Source organism: Heliangelus exortis, chromosome Z (assembly GCF_036169615.1).
Source record: "Heliangelus exortis chromosome Z, bHelExo1.hap1, whole genome shotgun sequence".
Classification (NCBI taxonomy): domain Eukaryota; kingdom Metazoa; phylum Chordata; class Aves; order Apodiformes; family Trochilidae; genus Heliangelus; species Heliangelus exortis.
Genome location: NC_092454.1, coordinates 65,505,527 through 65,532,542, shown reverse-complemented (window position 1 = coordinate 65,532,542; position 27,016 = coordinate 65,505,527).

The following is a 27,016-nucleotide window of genomic DNA, read 5'->3' as shown; positions in this document are numbered from 1 at the left end:
GCCACCCCCCCCCTCTCCTACCCTGTCTGTCCCTTCTGAAGACCTTGTAGACATCCATGGCAGCACTCCAGTCATGCAAGTCATCCCACCACATTTCTGTGATGGTGACTACATCAGACCTTTCCTGCTGCATGATAGCTTCCATCTCCTCTTGTTTGTTTCCCAACAGTTTGTTTCTGTGTGATTCTGTGTGATTCTCTGCTCCAGTCCTGGGTACTGTTGGGCACTGCCAGCCCCTCCTTGCTCTTCCCCCAGCTCTCCCTCACTCTTTTTTTCTCACCTCTCTGTCAGGTTTTCCTTCTCTTCCATATGTTTCACAGAACCATCCCCTGCACAGGTCAGCCAAGACTGGTTGAACGTAATAGCAGGACCACCACATGCACAAAAAGGATAGCACAAACTGCAGTGAACACCTTCAGATGCACTCTTGGTATGTTGAAGACCCTCCTTTCTGAAACATTTCCTTCATTCTAATGTATGATTTCAGAAAATTAGCTACAGATTCCTAAGAATTCAAAAGGTGTGTGGAAGCCTGGTAAGTCCATTGGCATTTGGAGGCAGGGGGATTCATATTGGAGATCTAGTGCCTACCAACACTGCCCTGGACACCTCATAAAGAGCACTAACACTTTCAAGAGCCTAATGAAAATTCAGCAACTAAATCGTCATTAAAAAAAAACAAAAAATAAAAAATAAAAAAACAAATCCAAAACAACAACCAACCAAACAAACAAAACCACTACAAAAAACCCCAACTTTCTCATCTCCCTTTTACCTCTTTTGCCATTATCTCTATGACAAAGGAGATAAATGGAGATTATGGCAAATATGTAGACACCTACAGGAAGTGGGAAAAAATACTGCCCAATAATAGTGTCTGAGAAGGATTCCTCAGGGTACGGGAGCTTTGTCTCTGTGTTGAGACCTCCTCTTGCCTTCTTCTCTATGGATAATAGACCCACTAACAAATCAGCCCTGAAGAACTTTGGCAGAACAATACAAATAATCATCCATAGCTGTACACCTGATCCTCCACTCAGCTCCTGCAGGTACCTATGATAAAGCCACATGTCTTTTCTGATCCAACTGAGTAGCCAGCAACCTCTCTGGTCAGCTCCTCACTATGAGAGCTGACTGTTTTTCTTTGCTGTAAGGTGAGACTATCACATTATTAAAGCTCTGCACACTTTCGGTAGGACTCTCTCATTCATGTCCTGAAAATCTGAACCCAGCTTCTTGGACAAAGGAATTCAGAAGCCATCCCTGTAGGAGGAAAATTAATGCTATGATTCATTACATGGTCACAGCAAAAGGTTGGCATTTTGAAAACATCACTGCTTCCTCTTCAACCTGAAGAAATGTTCCCTGCATAGAGACTTGTCCAGTCAAGACTGTGAGTGCTTGGTGACTCCTATGGCAGGATTCTGGTTTATGGAAGGAACAGAGGAAGTGTACCAGACTCTCAAGATTCTCCTGTTTATTCCTCTATGTCCTACACAGGAATTTGTTTTCTGCTAAGCAAATCTGAGCCATAATTTAGAGTCCAGCTGAAAAATTAAGCCTACATTCCTAAAATTCTTCTTTCATTTCAGGGAAACAGATAGATAGAGGAATTCAATAGGATTTTATCTGCAGAATGAATAAAATGCAGAGAGCTAAAGCAGTAAAACTCTCCTTCTAGTAGACTGAGGATCTGCGAAGTGGAAGTATGTAGTCTGTAAAAGGTACTGACAAACTGCAAAATTATTGTGTGATATTAAAAAATTTCAGATGCTAAATTCATGTCACTTGCTAAAGAGCAGAGACTGGGAGAAAAAAGACAAAACATGGTCTAGCCAAAGATTCCCCTTACTCCTGGACTCAACATGAAAGAAGAATTTTACTGTGCTGAAGACCTAACTCTATTTTAAACTCTGCTACCAAGTCTGAGGCAAGTAATGATCTTAATAAAGTTTGGGGGTGAAAAGATTTTGCTACTTGGATACACTGAGCGGTCCTGCACATACTGGTGTTTGGACAGGGGAAGAAAAGGAATAGGAATGAAAATGAATAAGGGGAATATACAGAAATCCTGGACTCAAGGACAACAAAACCAGGTAACATTTTTATTTTCTTTTTTTCTCACCACAATGCAATAGAAGAAAAATAGGAAATTACTGAGGATTTAAAACAAGGGAATAATTTAGATTAACTGGCTTGGATTGAGTAAATTGGAATGGCCAGGTATGGGAGTTAGGTATTCAAACAGATTAATGGGATAAAAAAAATGTTTTACTGTAGGAGGAACGGAACATAATTAATGAAATGGACAAGCACAGAAACATTTCCCTGTTACTTAAATGCTGTCATCTCCCTTCTGCCTATTTCTAGCATATTCTGTTCAAGCAAAATATCTCTCTATAATTGAATGGGAAGCAACTACAGTGCTCGCCTGCCTTCCTCCAAGGAAGTGTTTCCCAGGTCACTGGTAAATAGTGCTTTATCTTGTATTCAACAATAGACATTTTTTCTGGTCTCCTATGAATACAGAAATCTCCCTGAAAATTCCTGTGCAGATACATGTTCTTTTCATATCTACTTATTTTAAGTGCCACAAAGCTTCTTCGTGTTTTGAAACTGAGTTTTCAAGTCAAACAGTATAACAATATGGTGCAGACATTAGATTTCCTTTATTGCTAGACTAAAAGTCCATTTCTTGGAAAAAAAGTTTCCAAAAGCTTTTTTAATTTTTTTTTAATTCTTTTTTTATTATTACACCAAAACACATGGCAACTATCTCTTTGCTCTTAATTTGCTTAAATTTTTATTGTTCTTTGCCCACCCAGTATTCCCATCAAGAAACCTTGGTTGTTACTGTGCTTGAATTATTTCTGAAAATTCAATAATAAACAAGCCCAGCCTCCAGCTCTTGTTTCTGTGGGTGCTGAGCCTCCCAGGACAGAGACCTGAACTACTTCCTTGGGACTTCAATCTTCTGCCAGGCAGGCCACACTGTGTTTGGTTTTTTCTGTTTTCAAATCAGAACTTCTTTCATATTGTAACCATTGACACATAGTAATGAAACCAAATCAAATTTCTTAAGCATCAGGCATCTAAAACTCTAGAAGAGGATGCCCACTTAGTAGGCTTTATTAAAACTTTGTTTAGACATTCAACAGAATTTTATTCTTATCTCATTTTTAAGTGCTGTCAAGAGATTCGGTACTCTCCAAAAGTCTGGTTTGAGTTTTTGTTATTTACAGGTGAACTTTAGGACACACACCAGGGAAGCCTTATTTAAAATTATTTATTTATGGGATGCATGCAAATCCCTAACCCCCCCCCCACCCCCCCCATTGGCAGTTTTAAGAGTATAAGAAGGAAAAAGACCTCAAAAAATGATGGCTTGGTTCAGAGTATTACCCACTATTTTACTGCATAACCCTAAGCCAGAATCCAGCACCTGCCTGTGGCTACATCTTCTCAAAAGGGTGCACATGCACACTACAAGCCCACACATCCACAGGCCTTTCCATAGGCAGAGTAAATGAACAACAGGGAAACAGAACAAGTAAATCACCTGTGTGGCACCATTAACATAACTGGAAAGCTCCGGTAATCTTATGTATGAAACTTTTGTAGCTATTTACTTTCATTAAAGGGATTTTTTTAATATTTTTTTTTTTTGTCCTTTTTATTCAGGAACTTTTTAAGAACTCACAAATTTATCAATGCTTTCCTTGCATTCTGGGACACAGGAACTTTCCACCTAACAGGAAATATTTTTTTTACAAAATTCAGAATTCAAAGTAGTTTTTATTTCACTATTCTTTATACGACTTTATGAAAGTAAGTTCTGTTGACCTAGCTACAAGCTAATAAATGGCTATGTCAAAAGGCATCACATCTTCTAAGTACACCTCTTCCTTCTTAGAGAAAGTGCAGTTTCTCTAGGTCAGGATGTAGTAAAGAAAGTGCCAGAGTTGTGCTGTAGCATCACTACCTACTTCAATTGCCCAGAAGTAATGAAAATGAACTCAAAGTGCTTAGAAATAGTCTTGTGTTGCATGAATTTTTGACGTATGTAATTTCATCTTCTAATAATGAAAAGAGTAACTAATGTTATATATTGCTTATTGGGAAAGGGCAATCACTGCAATTTTTCTTGAACTGAGCAAGGATCTTGTTTTAGAAAGCAGTTGTAAGCAAGATATGTGACAAAAAAGAGGGTTAGATGAATGCAAAACTGTAAGAAAAAATGCACTCAGCTTCTTAAGTTGAGTGAAACAATCAAGTGAAATTCCACAGAACTTTCTCAATCAGTGTTTGCTTTAGTGTCTCAGTCTATGGATGTATATTAAATTTGCAAGAAGCCCTAATCTAGAAAGTCCTAGTAACATGTGAAAACAAGATTAAGAATTCAAAAGTCTTCTGATTAGTTGGGATGCAGCAGTGCTGAATACAGAAGAAATAGTTTGATAAGATCAAGGGCAGAGTTCTATGTGTGAGTAGAGATAATCAACTGCACAAAATCATTTAGGGAATTACTGACTCATCAATAGTTCTGTTAAAAGGGATCAAGCAACTAACTTAATTGGTATTTAGTTTAGAGAACAGAGGATAGGATAACAATCTTAGAACATGGAAAAGTTGCTCCAGAGCTCTGGACAGTAGGCAGACAGTAAGAAATAATCTTAAATTGTATCATGATTTTAGTGAAGACTTTTATAAATTCTTTCTAAACAGCATGAAAGAGAAGCAATGGAAGAGTCTGCCAAAAGACACAGATGAATTCTTTACAGTGAAAACTGCTCCAAAATGAAAGGTTTAAAGATGTGTTTCACTAATATATAGCTTTTAGAAATTTCAAAGGCATATTTGATGCTGTCCACAGACATCAGACCAGACTAGCAATTTTTTTTAAAGGTTCTCAGCCTTATCTTTTCTATTTCCTTGACAGCTTAGCTTGTAGCAGAGAGTTTGGTTGTGTTTTGTAAGTGTTGTTTTGCTGTGATTTTTTTCTTTTCTCTTAAACTTCTTGGATAATTAGCTTTTATCCTGGAGCATGAGAGGCAGCTTGTCCCATGGTTTTGCCCTCCTTGTCAGCGATGTTTAGCCGATCATTAGTTGAAAAAGAAACTGACAATATTGACCCAGAAGTGACCTACCTCAGTGGGAAAATCATCACAGGCTGGTCACAGCCTGTAAACAAGCTCCAGCAGCAATCAAGATAAACATTTACAATTTGCAGAACAACAGCTACTTCACTTTTTCCTTCTGTCAGCCTATTTTATAAGATAAATGTTATGAGAAAAACTGAGTTGAAAAAGAAGTACTCAACCAATTAATTTATTTTTTTTAAAGTGAAGCCTTAACATCTTTTATAGTAAATTACAGTAATAAAAATCCTTCTGCATTATGCTCTCAAAAAGCTGATTTCCACTAATGCTATTTCTACAAGTGTTGTAAGAAGATTTTACCTAAAAGTCAAACTCATCTGAGTTCATGACAACTCATTTAAAAACATGTCATGAAACTCTAATCATTAATTTGTGAGAACAGTGCAAAACAATGGAACAGAAAGTGGAGTCACACATTCTGCCTAAGGGCACTAAAATTGGGAAGCTTTATAAATACATAACTAAATCATTAACTCAGGTAGTGATGGAAAACAGGGTTTTTAAATGAAAATCATAGTCCTAAGGCTTTTTCCTCCCCATTTGGACACTGAGCACCAAAGGAAGCTCAAGAAATTTCTGAACTCTGTGGATAACAGTAGCTATAATGGACTCTGTACTTCCTGAAAGCATTATGATTACTGAAAATTAACACACCTAGGAATTTTCACCCAAGTATTTGCTGCTTTTATCCCTGAGGCATCACCAATCTAGGAGAATGGTACAGACAGGGGGATTTACTGTCTGCTGATCACCATTATTCCCTAGTATTTTGTCTCCTATTTTGCAACCCTCTTTTAAGTTGGTGAATTAATATTTTTCCAATACTCCTGTTGACTTCTTTCTTCTGCTGCGTGTGAGAGAGTAACTGTCCATCCCAATTCTGGAAATTCAAGAAATTCAGGGAGGGTCTGTCTTGTGGTACTACCACCTGTTTGGTCAACCTGAATTTTATATTCTGCTTGTATTCAGCAGTGAAAATACAGAACCTGTAATTTCAAATACTCACTAAGGAAAATGATAGATAGGGAAAGAAAATTTACTTCAAGCAATAGGTTCTAATTTTCCATTACCTGATGCCAACTATTCACTATTAAAACTTATGTTCCAACACTGGCATGTGTTGTGCCTAAGCTCAGTGTATATTTATCATAGAGACAGATAACAACAGTCAGAACTATTCTTCGCTAATGAACAGAGTAAAAGGTTGTCATGCCTCATATATGATAATGAATAAAAACGAACTAATCAGTTTTGGCCTCAAGTGTATGCTTTATGCAATTTTAATACTGTTTCAGTTCTTCCTAATCCAAGTCCATTTCTGAAATTTGTAAAACTAAAATCATCTCACAGTTAAGGCTTAGCATAATGTTGTTTCTAAGTGAATTGAATCTTCTCCCTTCCTTTCTTTTCCTATTTTATAAGGAAGTTCATGTAGAAAATAATTTGGTGTTGAAAGAAATACCAGATCACTGATTTAATAAATGTCAGACTCAGTCAACATTATTCAGTAAAATTACAGCATATTTGGACAGTGTATGTCATAGTTATCATAGGATCTGAAACAATAATAATGTATATTTAAAAGTCTATGCAACAGTGACTTACAAGCACCTTGAAGTAAATCACTGTAAAGATATACATTAGAAATCAGTAAAGCTTTCACATCACATGACTGCAATTTATCCAACTTTTAGCATTCTACCAGAGTCCTAGGAAGTTATTACAGGCTTTTACACATTAAAAGCTCATGCAAAAACAACAGGGAGATCTCTCAGATGCTTTGAGTCCTCTCTTCTGGCCAAGTAGACATCTTTAACATTTCTTTTACTCAATCCTCTTCTGAAAAAAACAGCAAAATCTCTGCCCTACAAAAGCTCATGAAAGGGAGCTGAATAACAAGAGGTATACCAGATGTCAGCATCTCTTTAGTAAAGCTGGCTTAAGGCTATTAATAAGAGTAATTCATGCATGACAGGGAGCACATACACTTCTAATACCTTTTTTACTCTTGGAAACAGGCTCCTGATGAGGAATAACAAAAGCAATTATACCTTTAAGCAGCCTCTGTTATCTCTGATGTGATGAAAGCTGGTGTTTCTATCCAAGGAAGATATAAGTACCCAAGAAGAATAGACAGAAAAGCTAAAATATTCCTTTATTTAATGTCTAAAAGAGAAACATTGCATTCTTCCTCTCTTCCACCAGACAAGGTGGGAGATCATTTATTGACTTTCACTCATTTGCAGAGCAAATTCATTAATATGAACTCCTCAGGATACAATAAGAGACTCAGACGAGAATTTTTTCTTTTTTTTTGTAAATTCTTTATCTGGTTTTGTGAATTAACTTTTTATTTATGAACATACTTCATACACAGATTCATAGATGGAGGAACATGTTCAGCTATGTGGTTCTATTGAATTTAAAAATAAATATTTCTTAATTTTCTGTCCTGTCTGTTGTCCCAATACATTCAAATGCTATCACTGCTATTTGATCTACTAATAGATTTATTAAAAAATGGATTAATAATGAGCTCATGAATTATGGTCTGCCAAATATTTAACATCTTTTCTGTCAGCCTTTAAATAATGAAGAAAAAGAAACAAATCTTTTATAGTTAGTGTTACTGAAAAACTCAAGGTTATTCACACAGCTTTTTACCTAAGAATCTTGGACTGGCTTGTGATACTTGAAAGAACACATTTTCTGGGGCCTTCAGCAATCTGGTCTAGTGGTAGGTGTCCCTGTCCATTCAGGCCTGTTGGAACTAGATGATCTTCAAGGTTCTTCCCAACCCTAGCCATTCTATGATTCTATGATATTTAACATATAAAATTAAGATTATCTACATAACTCCAACAGTAAAATAACTTTTTGAGACATTAACATAATTTTTTTCCATCATTTTCAACTTCCATAGTGCAGATAAATACACTTTAAATCTGAACAACTAAGTTATTTCAAAGGTCTTTTAAGGGAGGAGATATGCAGTTATCTACAAGAAAAAAAGAAACAAAGAGGAAAAATAAAAGGAAAAGGGGAAAAAAAGCCCAGCTGTAATTTAGTCTGTCTCCCTCTAAATATATCTCCTATGATCTCCTTTGGCCTTGATTCACCACTCAACAGTTGTTTTATGGTGATCACTAGAGTCATGCTAATCAAAGTCAGTCTTAGGTTTTTAGTAGAGCTAGATGGCTAACACACAAATCCAGGAAAGAAGCTATAAAAGGAAAAGGCTTTTCTTCAATTCATGCAATGAAGGATTTCAGATGAAGGCAATTAACATGGTGAGGACATCTGAGGACTATTAATCTGCTCACACAACATATTGATTTCATGCCAGTCAGCAATGGTCCCTGAAAGAAAGAAATTAATAGGTAGGCTTTAAATTCAGTCTTTGAACAATTATTTCAAAACTGCTTAGGTGAAATTTCTGTCAGCTGGAGTATAACCAAATTTCATATTTATTTACCCAGTAATTATTTGGTGGCTGGCACTTGCTGAGCCTGCAAATACGGAAGAGGAATATCCCAGACGTCCTGGGGAAATGGTGACAATGGCCACACAATAACCAGTGGAGCTTGGCAAAACTCCTTTTCACTGAACTCATTGATGGTACAGTAGTCATTCCCAGAAAACCTGTAATCCACATTTCAGTTTCTAGTTTGCTTCATAAATTAACCCTCACATTAAAGCAATGTCATCTGCAAAATATATCCTCAGCGAATGGCAGAGATTTTAAATTGAGATCATTTCTTTATATATATATGTATATATATATATTTACATACTATTAAGGAAATATTAGATGTTGGAAGCAACTTCATCACATTCATTGAGTCACTTGAATGTTAGTCAAGCTCCTACTTTTTCAGGCTGAAATTTCCTGTTCTCCTGGCCTGCTCTTTTGAAATATCATTAAATGGGGAAAAGATGGAAGACAGACATGAAAAAATTTTTCAATTTTTGATAGAAACTTGTTTTTTTTATTTTAGGAAGAGGCCACCTTCCATTTCTATGGATACCTCAGCAATCAAACTGATAAGTGTTTGAGATATTAAACTGCTATTGAATAAGTAGCCCACGGAAATCGGCAGATTATTTAGTTAGCTTATGCATGCACAGTACATGCTCTTTAATTTCTAGATTTCTCATTTTCTTTCTGGGTCCTAGCTGCACAAGACAATGTAGTTACAGCTACATATAAAGCATTGGTGCAATTGACTTTCAACTTGCCATTACGCAAATCTACTTTTCAGTGTGCTGCAATTGTCTGCATGATAGAGACAATCATACATTAATCTGATATGTTTAAGCATTTCCAATATTTAGTAATAGGCTGTCAAGGATAAATCAGTCTCTTACAGTTTCTTATGTAATGAAATTTAATTTAACTGCTCAATTGTAGAATGCTATTTCTGGCAGAAAAAGTGACTTACTCACTTGCTTACAAACTACCTGAAATAATAGTTTTTCTTTGCTATCCAAAGTTTAATCTCAGAGAAGCTGTGTACAGTATTCCTAAGGCATTGTGTGTCTGCAATGTTCTCTAAGAGAGCAAAAGAAAATAAACAGTAATTGCAAAGGTTCTTTACAAAAAAAGTCTAAATTATTTCTGGCAAAATAATCTGCATTGTGCTTTAAGTACTAGGATTGTTAGTATTAGTACAAGAAGAATGCAGAAGAAAATCTCACCCAACTGAAAAACTTGTCAGTTTTGAAAAAACAAATTATACCTTTGCAATGTTGGAGCTATTTTTACTCTAAACCTATCTTAGAGTTTCATCCAACTTGTATAAGCTTCATTTAAGAGTAGTAGAGGTCAAAGAAGACTTGAGTGTCCAAGCAACAAGTGATAAATTAAACAATACTTTCATAGTTGTCATATGTAAGAGAGTTTATCTAGCAATACAAAAGGGTTTGAAAATGCAACAGCTTCACACAAAATCTAGATATATTTGCATTCCATCAGCAAATACAGAATTTTTATGGAAAATCCTTGAAAGACTCAAATGTAGCCTGTCAGCAAAGCGCTAGACTGTGTTCAGCATTTATCTGTGAGAGAAACAATTTACATACACCTCACCGAATGTGACCCTTCGTCTTAGACTTCATTCTACCATACATCTTGCCACAAAAGGGAAAAATGGAAAGAAAACATTAGTTATTAAATACTTTGGCTTCACTGGAGCAACACTACATTACAGTCCTTGGGAAAATTCTGAAGTTTATGTATTTTGAGGACCCAAGACACCATAATGTTACAGCTTTGGAATCATAAAACCAACAGCTGAATCCTATTTATTTACTGTCACTGACTTGATTGCCTATGTTCTTCTTTTTGTTTTTTTAGGTATTTTACAAAGGTTTTGAAAACTCAGAATGGCAGGTTTCCCAAAGAAGTCAGAAGAGATGAAGGGATTAACAGGAAAATTTAAAGGTACAACCCAGCCTGATTTGAAGGAAGAACTATCAAGGGTGAACAGGCAAAAGAGTTTTCATTATTATTCCAAATCTGATGTTACTTGTTGAAATTATCGTTATGACATCATATGCTTTTCTGCCTTCGTACATTTTATGACAGACATCTAGCAATGCATCTGTTGAGATTTTCTGAATCCATTCAAGTAGCCAATTTGTTGCTCAAAATGGGTGAACCTATTCTGTCCATCCAAAAAATATTAAAACAAAGTAATGTGTGATTTATCTTCCTTGAAAACAAATTTCATTTTCATTTTAACTTTGTCTCACCTGAATTTTGTACAAGGGGAGTCTTCTCAGTCCAAGAAATACTCTTCTACAGGAACTTTTTTCTCTTTTTTTTTCTCTGGATGTAATTTTGTTTTTATTTGAAGTTTAAATATTTTTTAAATTTTTACCAACCTTAAAATTCCACAGATCATTTCTGATGTAAATACTGGCACACACCACTTCTGCAACTGTATACTTTCTAAGATTCTGGAAGCATAGAAAGATTCAAAAACATTCATAAGGTATTAACTATTATTACACTATATTTTTATAATTTAGCAAGTCTGTGGACAAATTAGAGGGTGATATTAACTGATCTTATGGCTCTGTATCTTATGTGGTTTTGCCATGTATTCTACACATTGAGATAAATACTATAGGGAGAAAATAGGATTCATCAACATGGACTCTCCCTACCCCTATTTTCCAGATTTTTTGTTGGAACATAAATCTGTGCTAGCACATCCACAAAACTCTAACAGCCCTTGTTCTTCACAACCATTCAGTGGTGCAGGCTACCATTCCCACACACATTCTTCACTTTTCATTCAGTCAGCTTAGTGGACCTGATGGGTCTTCGCAAAATTGTTAGTTTGGTTTCTCTTGTTTTCTTTGTTGAACTGATGTCCCAAAAGCTTTAGTAGTGTGTGTGTAGAGTTCAGACAGCATCCGTTTGCACTAAAAAAGAAGGTGCAAAAGAAAATCAGTTTGTGTCTATCATATCATGCAGAACCTAGGGGTTAAGTCCAAAGAAAAAAAGTCACACAGTAATGCAGAAAGTAATGCAGAAAGAACAAGAAAGGCAGATCAGTGGAGGAAGCAAAGATCATTTTCCTGTCCAACAACACACGTCCTCAGTTAATACTTGCATTATGTATTACTTCATGTTCTTTCAGCACCTGCCTGACTACAGTAACAGCTGAGGATGTCTATGATAATAAAACCTAGGAAGAATTCCTTTCACATGCATACTTGTACACCTGAAATATTAAAACCCCTGTAGTTTGCAGGAGAAAAGGTCAGGGAGCTGGTATGCCTTTATCATTTAGCTTGACTGCTCCAGTAAGAACCCTTTCCTATCTTTGTTGACTGGAAACTGGTGTTCTCATCTGAATGAAACTGTACATAATACTACAACCGTCTCATGTTGTAGTATCATTTACTGTCTTTTGAGGCCCTTACTTTTCTCCCCCTTTTCAACAAGTAACTGTTCTTTGCTAGGCTTCAATAGTGTAAGAATTTAAGTAGCTGCCACAGGAAAAAATTCTTTAAAATTTATTTGAAAAGTCCAAGCTGATTTGGTGGAAATGTTAAGGCAACAACTTGCTAAATCTGAAGAAGTTGATTTCATGCTTATTGAGTGTTCTCCATAGTTTCTGTGTGCTTTTGGGGAACTAACATCTCCTACACTAATCTCTCACTCCATAAGGACCACCTCTAATAGCCACTTTTCTAATAAATGAATGTTAAACTCTTACACAGAACTTTGGGACAATGTCAATTTGACAAACTGATTTAATTTTTTTAATTAATTTGTGTTTAAACTTAACATTCAAAACATTCTAGATAATTGGCCTAAGAGGGAACTGACCCTCACTTTTGTTAATCTAACAAGTACTTGCTAGTAATCACCAGTAATGAACAGTCAAAAAATCTACCTTCTTTGGAACGGCTCAAAAGTATGAATAGTTTCAGATGATCTTTCTTTCTCAGCTGTAAATAGACTGCCATGTATTTGTTCTTAACATCCAGAAGGTCACCTGGAGACTAAATATAACATGATTACTGTTACCAACGGTGATGTGTAAAGCTGATGCAGCTGACACGATGAGACCTGGGATGGAGATGACCAGGAATCATCCCATCCTCCCCCTGCTTCCTTTTTTTTTTATTCCTAGATCAGCTAGGTTACTGAAGTACTTCAGTCCCAAATTACAGTCTGTTAATGGCACCCACGTGAATGCCTTTAGGAAAATTATGGTGATAATGTCAGATTGGTTGTCCTGGAAATGTCCTTCAGCTCCCCACTAAATGAGAAGTTGTAAATATTAAACCATAATACCAGCAAGATTAAAAGACAAAGCCATGGAAGACCTCTGTAGCCTAGTAGAAGGAAAAGCTAAGTTTTTACAAACATCTGTCTCTCCCTGAAGTTTGTTTCTAATGGGTTGTCTGAGAGATGAAGTTCTTCCACTAGTCACAAAATCATTCTTTAAGAAGCCATTAAGATAAATAGGGGATGATCTGGACTTAGTTAATTACAAACTCTCATGGCTGTGTTAGGGAAAAGTTGGTGTATAGTTTCAGGAATACCTAAGCATTCTATAGAGCTGGAGAAACTTAAGGTCTGCTACATGTGCAGATGAGTAAACCTTTTCATAAACCTGTGATTGAAACATTTCAGCTTTCCTTTCTTTTAAATCTAGCTAGGAAAAAACTTTATCCTAAACTATTTCTCTTCTCCCAGCCAACAAACACAAATTTTATATTTGACCTGAGAAACATGCTGGCTAGCCAGTGAGGAATTCCAGTGATTTATGAGCACAATTAAAAGCTCATCTTGAATACTGTGATAACTTTTAGTTTTATGACTGCTGTGTCATAAAGATATATAAGATCCGTCATTACCTATAATATCTGAGCCATAAAGATTTCTGTACCTGCAAAGTGAGGATTTTAGAGCCTCATAGGTCTTAACTAATCTGGTTGGAAAAATAAAACATGGGCGATCCATAAAACACAATGGATCCAAGTATGAAATAGTAGCTTCAGAATACATTACTTGTAACTTTTTGGCTAAGGATGAGAATGTCATAGGAGAATTAAAGCTCAGGTATGACTAGGAGGTAGTGAGTGTACACAGTAGAAGAAATAAGTCAGTAAATAATTTTACAAATTAAGACATCAAGAAAGATTCGTGGTGAGAGCCAAAATGTAGTATTTCACCATAACTTGGACAGACGGAAGCAGCAATTGTTCTTCTTACTTGCTTCTTCATCCTTTCCTTTTTCATATATGTCAGAATATAAACCTTTATTTGACCAATGCAGTTGTGCCCCATATATAATAAGGATTTGACAGAAGAATACCTCTAACTGGGTCTGTCAAAAGACTCCACCTCGAGGGTAGCTGTTGTTGCAAGCTAGCAATCCAAGGCACACAAGAGACATGTGCCACTTCAGTCTCATCACGCCTTAAATTACAGCTAGTAGAGCCAGCTGTTCTGTGTCATATTCATTCATTCCTGCCAGCTGCAAATGATGAGTACCTTCCAGAAACAGGACACTGTAAATGCAACTTCAAATATTCTATCATAGACTTTGAAGGTACTGCTATATGAGAGTATTTATTGGCACGCTTGCACTCTCCTACAACAACTTTGAAGGACTGAAGTTAAGAAAACATTTTTTTTTTATGAAACAGTTTTTTTGGGTTTTTTTTTTAAGAAAACACTTTTTTTTATAAAGGGCTTTCTAATGTGATAATTTTCAATGGCATCTAATTTAGAAAAATTTTTTTTTACTTCGTGGTGTTCTCCTTTGCACAAGAGAACTATTTTTCTAAACCAGATATTACATTCCGCCAGTGATCTGCTGCATGTGTTAGATCTTATTAAAAACTTAATTTAAACTTATAAAAAATACAATATATCTTTGATCAATAGTATCATAGGAGATGATCTTACACTCCCTTCCTTGTTACCCATAAATTTTTGAGAGACATACAGCAGTTTACAGAAATCTTTACTTGGCAACAAAAATTGAGCTTGCCAGACCCAAGCATCCATAAGGCCTGATTTAATTCATCAAGGACTTCCTAAAACAGAGATATTTGTCTTGAGACTAATAAAGTTCTGGGTACAGAAGTGTGGAAGTCAGAATACAAAAGAACTGTCTTTTTGTATTGTATGCTGCTAACAGGTGTCAGGGCTACAAAATGGAAAACTAATTTTCTGTCACTCCTTGGAATCTTAAGCTTTGATTAATCCACTGCCTACTTTTAGGCAGCAGACTGAGACAATACAGAAATCAACAGAAATAGTGACCAGAGGAAGCAGAGAGTCTCTTACACACTCTATAGATTTCTTCTCCACTACTCCAAAAATCCTATTCTGACAGTGAGTCTCTTTGGTGAACAGTGGCATGGATACTCTTTCTAGAGAGCAATAAGAAGCATGACAATACTTGCTGTTAGTAAAATCCAGCAATGAAGAAATATCCCACCTGAAATTTTGGATCTGTAAAACTCAGACTTAAGAAAGTAGTCTTGTCATGGTTAGAGCAGGATAGAGCAAATTTTCTGTCTTGTAATTTTGCTTTCTGCTAAGTCTCTGTAAGTATCTGCACTTGCTGACATTAACAAGTTTCTCAGTCGGTGTCTGCTTCTGGGACTGATAACATTCAGTGTTCATAGTTAGATCTGGAGAATGGTCTGCAGAACCAAGGGCGCTGCTTGGTTCTGAGGAACATCTTGTGCTCCAGAAAGAGAAAGGGGGCAAAGGGATCACACCTGAAACCCTCCCTTAGGGAGGAAAGGACAGAATAAGTGACCAAAATTGACCAGAGTATTCCATCCTGTATGCATCCTACTCAGTGTAAATGTGAGGGATCGCAAGGGTCAAGTCCCTTCGCCTTTACCCTTCATCACCCTTCCTCATCTGTCCAAGCTGTTTGCTTCAGCATCCTGGGAGGATCCCATCCATTCATCTGCCTGTGGTCCTGATCCATACCAGCCTGAGTCTGTGTGTTCCTGCCTCCAGCTCCTGACTGCTGCTGACTCCAGCAGCTCATACTGGGACTTTCACAGGGCTGCCCTGCAACCTCAACGGTGACATGAGCATTACTGGGGGGAAGGGGGAGAGAGTGTAGTGTTGTTTTTCTGTATATTTGTATATGTTTTTTTATTTTTCCTTTTTTATAATTACTGTTTCATTAAAGCTATGTAGTTTAGTTTCCAACCGATAAGTCTCTCTCCCTTATTCTCTCTCTTTATCAGGGAGGAGAGGGGGATTCATAGAAAGCATCTGTAATTTCCAGCTCAGAGTTAAACCATGATGAGTCTTTCTCCTGAACATCTCTAAAAAATAAACAGGTAGTACAGAAGGATGCAAAAATGTTTAAAATTAATCTTCTATGTTTCAGCTTCTGTTCTTCCATCAGGTATGGGCAGCTTTATTGTCCTTGGACAAATATTAGTGCTTCATGAACTCTTACAGTGCATTTTAACACCAACTGAGCGTAATTCAATGATTGTACACTAGGCACTGAAGGAAAGCTGATGTATTTCTAAAATATCATCCATAGAACAAGCTGATTTGGACCCAGAAATAGTATGAAACTGTGAATCATGCTGACTAGTTAAGTGTATAAACATTGCACTTTTTCATTTTCCTAAGTGTTCTTTGGCATAGAGGAGGTCATAGCTTCTTCAGAAGTGGTAGCAAAGGTTTCTGTAACTGAAGTGATGGAAAAGGGTGGAGAAACAGTTGAGCATAAGGAAAGACCAGTAGCAACTCTTAGAATAGATGTAGCTCCAGATGCAAGCATGGGCCAGAAAGATGCTTTCAGTTTTTACATTCTGCTGGTAACATCAGGAATACCAGTAAGTGCTGAGGATCAGAGTGAATATTTTGTAAACTCTTCTGAAAAGAGGAAACATGACTGGGATAAATTAGTCTTATGATAACTAGATATAAGAGTTTTTGAAAATGGATTATGCTGTCTACAGGCAACATCTACAAAATACCAGTAGTGCTCTTTCTGGTGTGTATAAGTGAAAGTGAAGATCTCCACAGGAATTAAGCAGAACTAAAACTCCACTTCTCCTTCCTTGGTGAAGTGGTTGACTTTAAAAGCCAATATCCAAAGAAGAGTTAGAAGACATCAAGGACTGGCAGTATTTCAGAAACGTAGTGAAGCTGCAGCTGCTGCTAAACATGTATTCTTGACAACAAACTGATATGCTAAATGTTGAAGCTAGAATATGGCTTCCATTTGAGCAAATGAAGTGGAATCACATGACTAACCTTACCTGTTCAGGATAGAAAGATGCCTCAGTCCTAGGCAGCACAAATGAAATGTAAGTAATCTGTAACACTGGTGACAAAACCACGTCTGACTGCAGGAATCCATAATTGTGAAGAGGGTGGTAAGGAATCATCCTTTACTAGCTGCTGCAACAGCTCCTGCCAGGTACGATTAGACAAAACTTGGATTTAAGACTCTTCAGAACTATTGTCTGCTAAGTATACAAGGTAGTTAGTGCTTTATGATTGCTTTTTCTGACCAGATAACATTCTCTTTGAAGAGCAGAGGTGCTATGATGCCCCCTATCTTTTCAACACCTTTCTTCCTCCACCCATATTCTACACATTCTCTGAAGGTTTTACTTACAAACTCTTCATAGCTGGATTAGAGGAAAGGCTTTCACTTTCACAGATTTAATCCTTTTGCTGTATCAGAGCTGACTGCCTAATTAGTACAAATCAAAATCATGAATTTCTGTCTTGAAATATCTACAAAATTTCTTGTTATGGCACCTGTTAACGCTGCATGAATGCTCATAATACAAGATCCATTGGAGGCTGGATTAAAACCTGTTGCAAAGAAGAGGCTGGCATGCATTAACTTGTTCTTCAGGATTGCATGCAGTCACCTGCCATCTGCCTTTACCTTTTGCTTAGCAAGAATAAGCACTGTTCATTGTTGGTGCAGTACACCTTAAATTTATCTGGAAGATAAATCCACATTTTTATCCCTGTTTATGCTTTTCATGCCTGAAGCCTTAACTCTTGTATCCCTTTTGGTTACTCATCAAGATTTATATAGAGCTGACAAGGTAAGAAGAAAGAGTTTAACTACTGTGCTTCAGCATGGAGGGCACTAATGTGTGTAGTTCAGGAAAGATCCCATGCAGTTTTTACACTTTTATCCTCTGAAGTATAGTTTTTTCAGCATAAATTGCTTTTATGTGTGATGTAACACCTATTTGTATCCTGCCAAGCTAAAAAAGCTTAAACATCTGTTGCGAGTCAACATGACACTAAGCACCCAGAATGGTAAGTCTAACCTGTCTGTTCCAAATGACATTGATCTTTTGGAACAGATCCCCTGACATACCTTAAAACATACGAATTTTAAAATGATCTAGTCATCAGTCTTGCTTTAGAGTAAACACCCATCACATCCTCAACTGACTGCCTTATTCTTCAAAAAGTAAACTTACCTGTCTATAAAAAGCAGGAGGCATAGTAGAATATCCCTTTAAATAAACAGCTTGTAAGTACTAGAGCTTTGTAATAGTCCTTCTATCCTAGTTAGTGATACCAAGGTGCTAAAGAATACAGCTGAGGCTTTTCAGGATACAGTAAGCTCTGGGCAACAGAAGCTCCATTACCTCCAAGGCAAGACTGTAGATCTTGAAAAATGCAGCCAAGCTTCTGTCATTTGACTGCTCAAGTATTTTTCCAGCAGGAGCAGTGTACATCTGTGGGTCCTTTACCGCTCTGTAGGAGAGCTTTGCATCCCTCTTCTCTAAGGAGTATGGCTTTCAAGAAATAAAGGTTGAGTCAAAACACTGGCAGGCCTGCCTTTGGCCTATATTGATTTTTATTTTTTTAAGAAAGCATTTTATTGTAAACCGAAAATGTATTTCTTTCCATTGTTTTAACCTTGGTCCATTTCTTATCCTTTGTCACTTTGTGCTATTTGACCTTATGTTCTATGCCCTCCTAAACAACAAAGCTAATGTGATGTATTTCAGTTAATACTTTTGTCACACTGCCACGATTCAATGCAAAGTCAGTCATATTTCTGAATGCACTAGCTTCATATGATTGCTTAATACAAAGTATATCAATGCTGAGAACAACTCTTTTCTCAGACATCCATCCATAATGGATTATGTTATGTTCTACTTTCAGCTTCAAACAGAAGCTATCTTAGCTGAGCACAGAAATGTTAACTTTGTTGTTTTAAGAGGCTGCTGACTGCTTAAACAGAAACTCTTCTCTGTCAGCTTCAATGCAACCACTAGCTGTCAAAAAGGGTTACTTGTGCTCCCTGTCTTGCCCTATATTTTTCCTATGTGCATGTATACATATACTGTCCCTGAGTCTCCATTACAGCACTAAAGTAAAATCAGGTTCTGATCCTGACACAAAGGATGGTGACACTCTGTCTGTCTCCAACATACGCACACTATGACAAATCATACAACTGAACACAAAAATCCTTTCCCAAGTTTGGATCTTTCTCTTTTGTGATTGATGCCTTTTTGACAATATTTATATGTGGAACATGTCTAATGAATGATAGAAAATCACACATTTTACCCTTGTGAAAACTAAAGACAAAATGTTTATGTTAACTAACATGATGTCTTGGTAATAGTTGACATTCATCTTTGTCCCATTCCTTCATATCTTCATATATTCATATCTTCATCAACGACTTGGATGAGGGTATAGAATGTACCCTCAGCAAGTTTGCTGATGACACTAAGCTGGGAGGAGTGGCTGACACACCAGAAGGCTGTGCTGCCATTCAGAGAGACTTAGACAGGCTGGAGAGTTGGGCAGGGAGAAACATGATATAATTCAACAAGGGGAAGTGTAGAGTTTTGCATTTGGGAAAGAACAACACAATGTCCCAGTATAGGTTGGGGGCTGACCTGCTGGAGAGCAGTGTAGGTGAAAGAGACCTGGGGGTCCTGGTAGACAAGAAGATGACCATGAGCCAGCAATGTGCCCTTGTGGCCAAGAAGGCCAATGGCATCCTGGGGTGCATTAGAAAGGGTGTGGTTAGTAGGTCAAGAGAGGTTCTCCTCCCCCTCTATTCTGCATTGGTGAGGCCGCACCTGGAGTATTGTGTCCAGTTCTGGGCCCCTCAGTTCAAGAAGGACAGGGAAGTGCTTGAAAGAGTCCAGCGCAGAGCTACTAAGATGATTAAGGGAGTGGAACATCTCCCTTATGAGGAAAGGCTGAGGGAGCTGGGTCTCTTTAGTTTGGAGAAAAGAAGACTGAGAGGTGACCTCATCAATGTTTTCAAATATGTAAGGGGTGAGTGTCAGGGAGATGGAGTTAGGCTTTTCTCAGTGGTGACCAGTGATAGGACAAGGGGTAATGGGTGTAAATTGGAGCATAGGAGGTTCAAGTTGAATATCAGAAAAAATTTTTTTACTGTAAGGGTGATGGAGCCCTGGAACAGGCTGCCCAGGGGGGTTGTGGAGTCTCCTTCACTGGAGACATTCAAAACCCGCCTGGACACGTTCCTAGGCGATGTACTCTAGGGGGCCCTGCTCTGGCAGGGGGGGTTGGACTAGATGATCTTTCAAGGTCCCTTCCAACCTCTAGGATTCTATGATTCAAGTGCAGGGTAACCATGAGAAAGTTATCCTCTACTGCTAACTACATGGAAGCATGCTGTCCTGCAGTGCAGAGCTCCAGAAATTCATACATCAGGAATTCTTGGGAAAAAAAAAAAAAAAAAAAAGAGAAAGAAAAAAAAAAAAAAAAAAAAAAAAAAAAAAAAAAAAAAAAAAAACGAAGAAGAAGAAAAACCTAAAAAATAAACAAAAAATAGCAAACAAAAAGAAACAAACAAACCAAAACCAACCAACCAAAAAAACCCTACTTTTTCGTTTCATGTAACTTTTCTCCAATATTACTGTCTACCTTTTAATCAATTTGAATCATCACATAGTACACCGTAGGGAGGGGGAAGAGGGTGGTAGACACAGATGATGACATGGACAGACATCAATTATTATTAAATAATAGTGAAGCCTGTACTGTCAGATATTAGTTATAAAGTGTCAGATTATTCCTTTTTTTCCCTCTACATTGATGGCAGCTATTTTGTTTTTAATCAGAAGATCAACATCTTCCTGTAAACTCTCCTCTGTCAGCTTTTCTGCAATCACTAGCTGAATGTGCAGAATTAGATATAGTAGCAGTGTTACACAAAGCTAGGTACAGAGACACTCATTTATTAGGTGCAGAGGTCAGCACTACAGGTTATCATAGAACTGCAAGACAAATGGATTCAACAGAAAACAATGGCCAAATTTGTACTGGGTTTTTGTCTGGAGTTATTTTTTAGTGAACCAATGAATGTAGCCTAATTTTTTTTTTTTTTTTTTTTTTTTTTTTTTTTTTTTTTGTAAACTTGATTGACCAAGAATCTGGTTTTAATACTCCTTAATTTTGATCTTGTTATGCCTCAGTTCTAAAGTGAAGATAATAAAATTTGAATGTGTTGACAGTCCTGGAAGCTAAACACTTTAGTATTTCATGATACCCAGACTACTCTGACAAAGCATCATAAGGGAGTGTAAGGGAATTAATTCTATTTTCAGACATAGCCTATAAAATGTCCATCATAAATTGCTTTCCACAGATTCCAAGTTCCTGGGCTCCTCACCCCAAAGCAAGTTTTTCTGTTGTAGCCTGGAGACTTAGAGTACCTGACTAAGTACTGAAGGAGACCATGAAAAGATTTACTAACTTTGTGAAATATGAAGGGCAAGTTCAGAGACTGTCACAGTTTAACCCTGGCCAGTAATTAAGCCCCTCACAGTTACTCACTCTCCTCCTGCTGCTGGGATGAGGGATAGAATCAGAAGAGTAACAGTGAGAGAATTCATGGGTTGGGATAAAGACAGTTTAATGGGTAAACAAAAACCTGCACATGCCAGCAAAGCAAAACAAGGAATTCATTTAGTACTTTGCACCAGCAGGCAGGTGTTCAGTAATCTCCAGGGAAGCAGGGTTCCATCACACATAACAATTACTTCAGGAGATGAACGGCATCACACTGAACATTCCCCCTTCTCCCAGCTTTACATGCTGACAGTAGAATCATAGGGTAATAGAATCATAGGATAATAGAATCATACAATGGTATGTGTTGAAAATTTCAAGATCATCTAATTACAACCTCCCTGCCATGGGTAGGGGACACCTTGTACTCAAAACTCCATCCAACCTGGGATGATGTGTCATATAGGGTGAAATATCCCTTAGGTCAGTTGGGGTCAGCTGTCCAAAATGCATCCCCTCACAGCTTTTTGTGCACCCACAGCTGACTTGCTGGTGGGGTCGTTTGAGAAGCAGAAAAGGCCTTGACTGTGTAAGCACTATCCAGCAATGCCAAAAAAATCCCTATATTATCTACACTGTTCTCAGCACAAATCCGAAACCTATCATAATGCTAGCTATGAAGAAAACTACTTCTATCCAACCCAAAACCAGCAGTGAGAACCAGCATTTCTATCTACATGGGTTGAGAGAGAGGAAAGTGGCTGAAGGCACCTTCCTGCAGGAGTACAAAGACTAGGGCTGACTCCACTCCTGCTGTCACCATCATAGAACTCTCTTCAGAGAGATCTCTAAGCTATGGAAGTCAGCAGTGTACTTCTGCAAATCTTCAGTCTGTTCTAAACCAGTCTGTTATTAACAATGAGCAACACATAAGACCTGGAATTCGATCTTTATTCAGTCACCTGCCCAAGTTAAAGTTTTATTGCTGATTTCTACATATAGATCAGTAGCATGGCCTGCACTTTCTTCTGAACCTAGCTGGCAAGAAAGACTTAATTCAAATAGAAACAGATATACTTGAAAAATCTAACTTTTTTTTCTTGATGATGTTTTATAAGCAAGGCTTATTCCATTTGTGAATATCTCAATACTTTTTAGTATCTGATATCTATCTGTGAACATTCTGTTTTGAAATATGCAATATATTCACAAAGTTACAGGTTATGGCAGGTTTCATTGGGAAGTTCTAGTCTCAGGAACCATTCAGCAACACAGAAATATTGATATTTGTTTATATTCAGTAAAATATTAGCTGCTCCTAGAAACCTACAGAATTTTCACTCTAAAGTAAAAGGAACAATTTTGCTTAAAGTCCACATTCCTGGGCACACATATGTTAATTCTAGCACCTAACATCAAAATCCTCTTATGTGTTCTTTGTTTACAGCTGGCTCTATGTGCCTAAACAGTGCCAAACACAGTAGGATTTTGGCAGGGATAGAGACATCTGGAAGCCATCATATAATTTGTATAATATTCATGAAGTCAAAATTTTATGCCAAGAATGAATGGAAGAAAAGAGCAGAATTGCTCTATATAATGGGCTGGAAAAATGAAGAGCCAGATCCTCAAAATTACATAGCCTCTGATAATAAAATAACACTTTTCTAAAAATAGTCATTATTTAAATAGCTATCATTTGAAAAAGGTTGGATCAAACAATTCAGAAATTTTTTGGAATGTTATTAAATGCAACAAAAGTATAGCAAACTACCTTGGTTTATGAAGAACCAGAACAAAATCCTGGGGAAATTAAGACTTGAGGTGAAAAGTATATTTTTTTTTTATTTCTTTGGGGGGAGGCAGGGGATTGGTTTTTTTCTCTGGGGGGAGGGGCTTGGTAAGCAAAAAACCCTTTTCTGGGGGAGAAAAAGAGTGAAAGTATTGTCCATCAAACGCTACAAGAAATTGAAATTAACCATTCCTATGCCCAGGTTTTCTGATGGAGCATTAAAAAATTAAGCACATATTTAGTTCCACATATTTTTTCCTACAAGTGGCATATTCCAAGGGGCTCATACCGGCATTTGCCACAGCATTACTTCATCAAGCATGTACCTGAATATCTATGAAGTCATGCCTTAAGATCTAGAACTAATAGCTTCAGTCCAGCATATCAGTATTCTGAATAGGAATTTCCCCTTCCACAAATAGTCTTGAGAGTAAATGGAGGAAATCAACATGCATTAATTTTTGTGTATTATATGAATAGACAACAATGACAGAGTGAAAGAAAAAGCAGGCTTAGTAATCATGTCCTGGAGAGAGGAAGAACAGGAAGATTTCTGGGAAGAAACAACAGCCTGTACTATCTAGTGCAATCTTTGCAACAGTGAGGTGAGGAGTTAAACTGAATAGATGCTGAGAATATCTGCTAAAGCTTCTTGACCTTTCACAGGGACCAGTTCTGCTGCCACATTGGATTTTTAAGGAATCAGTCAGCAGGATTAGACCTTAATGCAGGATTTGGTGACTAGTTTCCTCTATTGCACTTCTTGCTAAGCTAGGAAACCATTTTTTCCTATATCATAAGTACCTAGTTATTACCATATTTTAAATCATAACACCATAAAAACCTTTGTTCCTTGTTATAAGTGGGTAAGCACTGGAGTAAAACAAATTAGCTAAAAAATGAAGCTCTGTTTTTCAGCCAGTGTAATTTGGATCACCTCCACTGACTTCTCTGGACATGTATTAGTGGTAAATGTGTCACAAAGAAGTCTGCCTCCCTTCACACACTCTCCAGCTCGTTCATTAAGTAAATTTGGTCCTCAAACTCCATGAGGTCTCTAATAAAAACATTCTCAAGATGATGGGTTAGGCTAATAGCTACTTGAAGTAATACAGAAAATAGTTTAGGGACTTTTGAGTTCGTCCTAGTGAGTTGTGTTGCAGGATTTTATCCATTCATTTTCTGTCTTAAAGAGTACAAAGGCTTTTTACCAGTTAATGTAGGTATACTAAATGCCCTAAGGAAAAAACTCTAAATCACTAGATTTTTACTTGATTAGGAGAATCTTATTTAACCTGAGTGACTCTGACATGTGATTTCCATTTAATTTTTCTCCATTAAAAGGGTTAAAATGCTCATCCTTAAGCCTAAAATTAGATGTAAGGAAAAAACACGAAGTATCTCAACTCTAATCCAAGTGCTTTAATGTGAAAGAGATGTTAGAGTGCAGAAAGCCTCTAGGTGGCGATTTCTTGTGGTCCCAGTATGTTACGGACCATGCTCATTGTAAATATCCCTGCCCAGGTACAACAGTATCTCTCTCCAGCTCCCTCATATAGGATTGTCCTGTAATAGTACATCCATAGCTTATCACACATTTCTGCTGACATCAATTAGGCACAGAGTAAGTCAGGTCTGCAAGTGCAGTTACCAAGAGAGTTAGTAAAATAAAAATGTATGAAAATAAATTCTCCTGACCGTTCCCCTGTGGAAATTCACTTTCATCTCACCTAGATCATTGCATCTGAATCACCTCCCCACCCAGTCTCAACACATCCTCCTGAAACTTCTCCCAGAACTGTCAGGCAAGTAATATGAGAGATAAAGAAGCAATTGGCTGCATATTTGTTTTGTTCTTTTTAGCTGATTGAAACTGTGGGTCATAAAAAACTTCCCACTAATAGCCTTGGCCATACTGTTCACAATTGCAATTATAAAAATATTATAATTATAAAACTCCCTCTTACACAAGGGTCTTGCTGGGTTAACATCCACAGCTTTCCCTTATCCAAGCTATCTTTGATTACTGATATTCTAGTATTTTTCACTGATTTTGCACTGAAAATGGTGATCTCTATTAGAGGACAGAGAATATAGATGGAGTTAGAAACCACTTAAATTGCTGTTGCAAAACTGTGGGAGATTATCTTTTAAAGCCCTCAAGGCTTCAACACTGTGGTGAAAAACAGGCATGGTGAGTCAACACAGCCTGAAAGGACTTCTTTTTCTGCCCTGAAAGGTTTGGCCTCCTGTTACCATTCAGAAATGTGTTATCTAAAATACACTCCAGCAACAATTTATCTATACAAACCTGGCCTTCACGTCCTAATGGCAAGCAAGTCCTGGTGTGATCTGTTGTGCTGTTTCGGTCAATTTCAGCTCTTATTGTCAAGAAACAGTTTTACTCTTCAGTTCTGAGGAGAGTGTGCATGAACACATCAACCACCAGCCCATGAATAAATTCAACCAGTACTACAATACCATTCTAACATATATGTGAGTGTAATTCATCCTTTTTCACAGGTGGTCAAGCCAGGCAATTAGCTTAATAGAGACATCACAGGAAACCAATGAAGAGCTTGATACCAGCTGGATCTAAGCATATCAGGGACTAATTGTCCCAGCATGCAAAATAACTCTATTGACTTAACAGTATGACATCAGAGATGAACTTGGTTAATGGCCAAGAAAAGAAAAGGGCAGAAAGAAGGAAAAAAAGAGATGTTCAGAAATTATTAGCATATTTCAATACATTATACAGGAACTGTTTCTATGGCAAGCAAAAAAAATATCCCAATATTCTGAAGTGCAATTTCATGACCATCTAGACAAATTGCATGACAGTTTAATGTCATATATAAAAGCAAATATGAAACAAATGACCAAGTTTAAAATGGGGAAAAGTGTTGTTTGAAGTAGCACCCAATAAGTTTATGACATGGTTTAACTCTGGCCATCAAGCCTGGTGAAATGGGGGAGAGGATGACAAGTTTTCCCCCTTTTAGGGAGGCAACTCACAGGTTGAGACAGTTTAGCACAAAAAGCAAAACCTGCATGCATAAGCAAAGAAAAACAAGGAATTCATTCACTTTCCATGGCAGGAAGGTCTTTAGCCATCTCCTGAAAAGCACAGCTCCATCATTCCCTTTGCCTTGTTGGGTTCAGCTGTCCAGAATTTGTCCCCCAACAAATTCTTGTGTACCACCAGCCTACTCACTGGTGGGATGGGGTGCAGAAAAGAAGCAGAGAAAGCCTTGACCATGTAATCACCACTCAGCAGTAATGAAAATCCCTGTGTTACCAACACTCTTTTCAGCATAAATCTAAAACATAGCCCCATACTAGGTACTGTGAAATTCTTGAACAGAAAGGCATACCACAAAATGGTGAGATATTACATTTGTATCTTTGTCAGAGTCTCCCATCTTTCACATGGATGTATAACAGCAACAACATACCTTGTTTCTAAGTCACTAACAGACTTCAATATTTGCTCTATTTAGGACCAACACATATTTTACTCATAGGCAAAATCCCTACCAAATTCCTAAAAAACTTTATGAAGTTATGCCACAGAAAATCTTTTTCCCTCTTGCCAATGAAATAACTTTAAAAGTATACATTGATTCAAATTAATGTGCATGCCTTCAACTATGTGAAGAATTTTAAGAAAGTCACTTAAACATATTTTTTAAATTAAGATTTGGCTAAAGTCCAAATTTATAAAATCAGGGAAGGATAGAATAACCCTGCAACACTGGAATTAAGCAC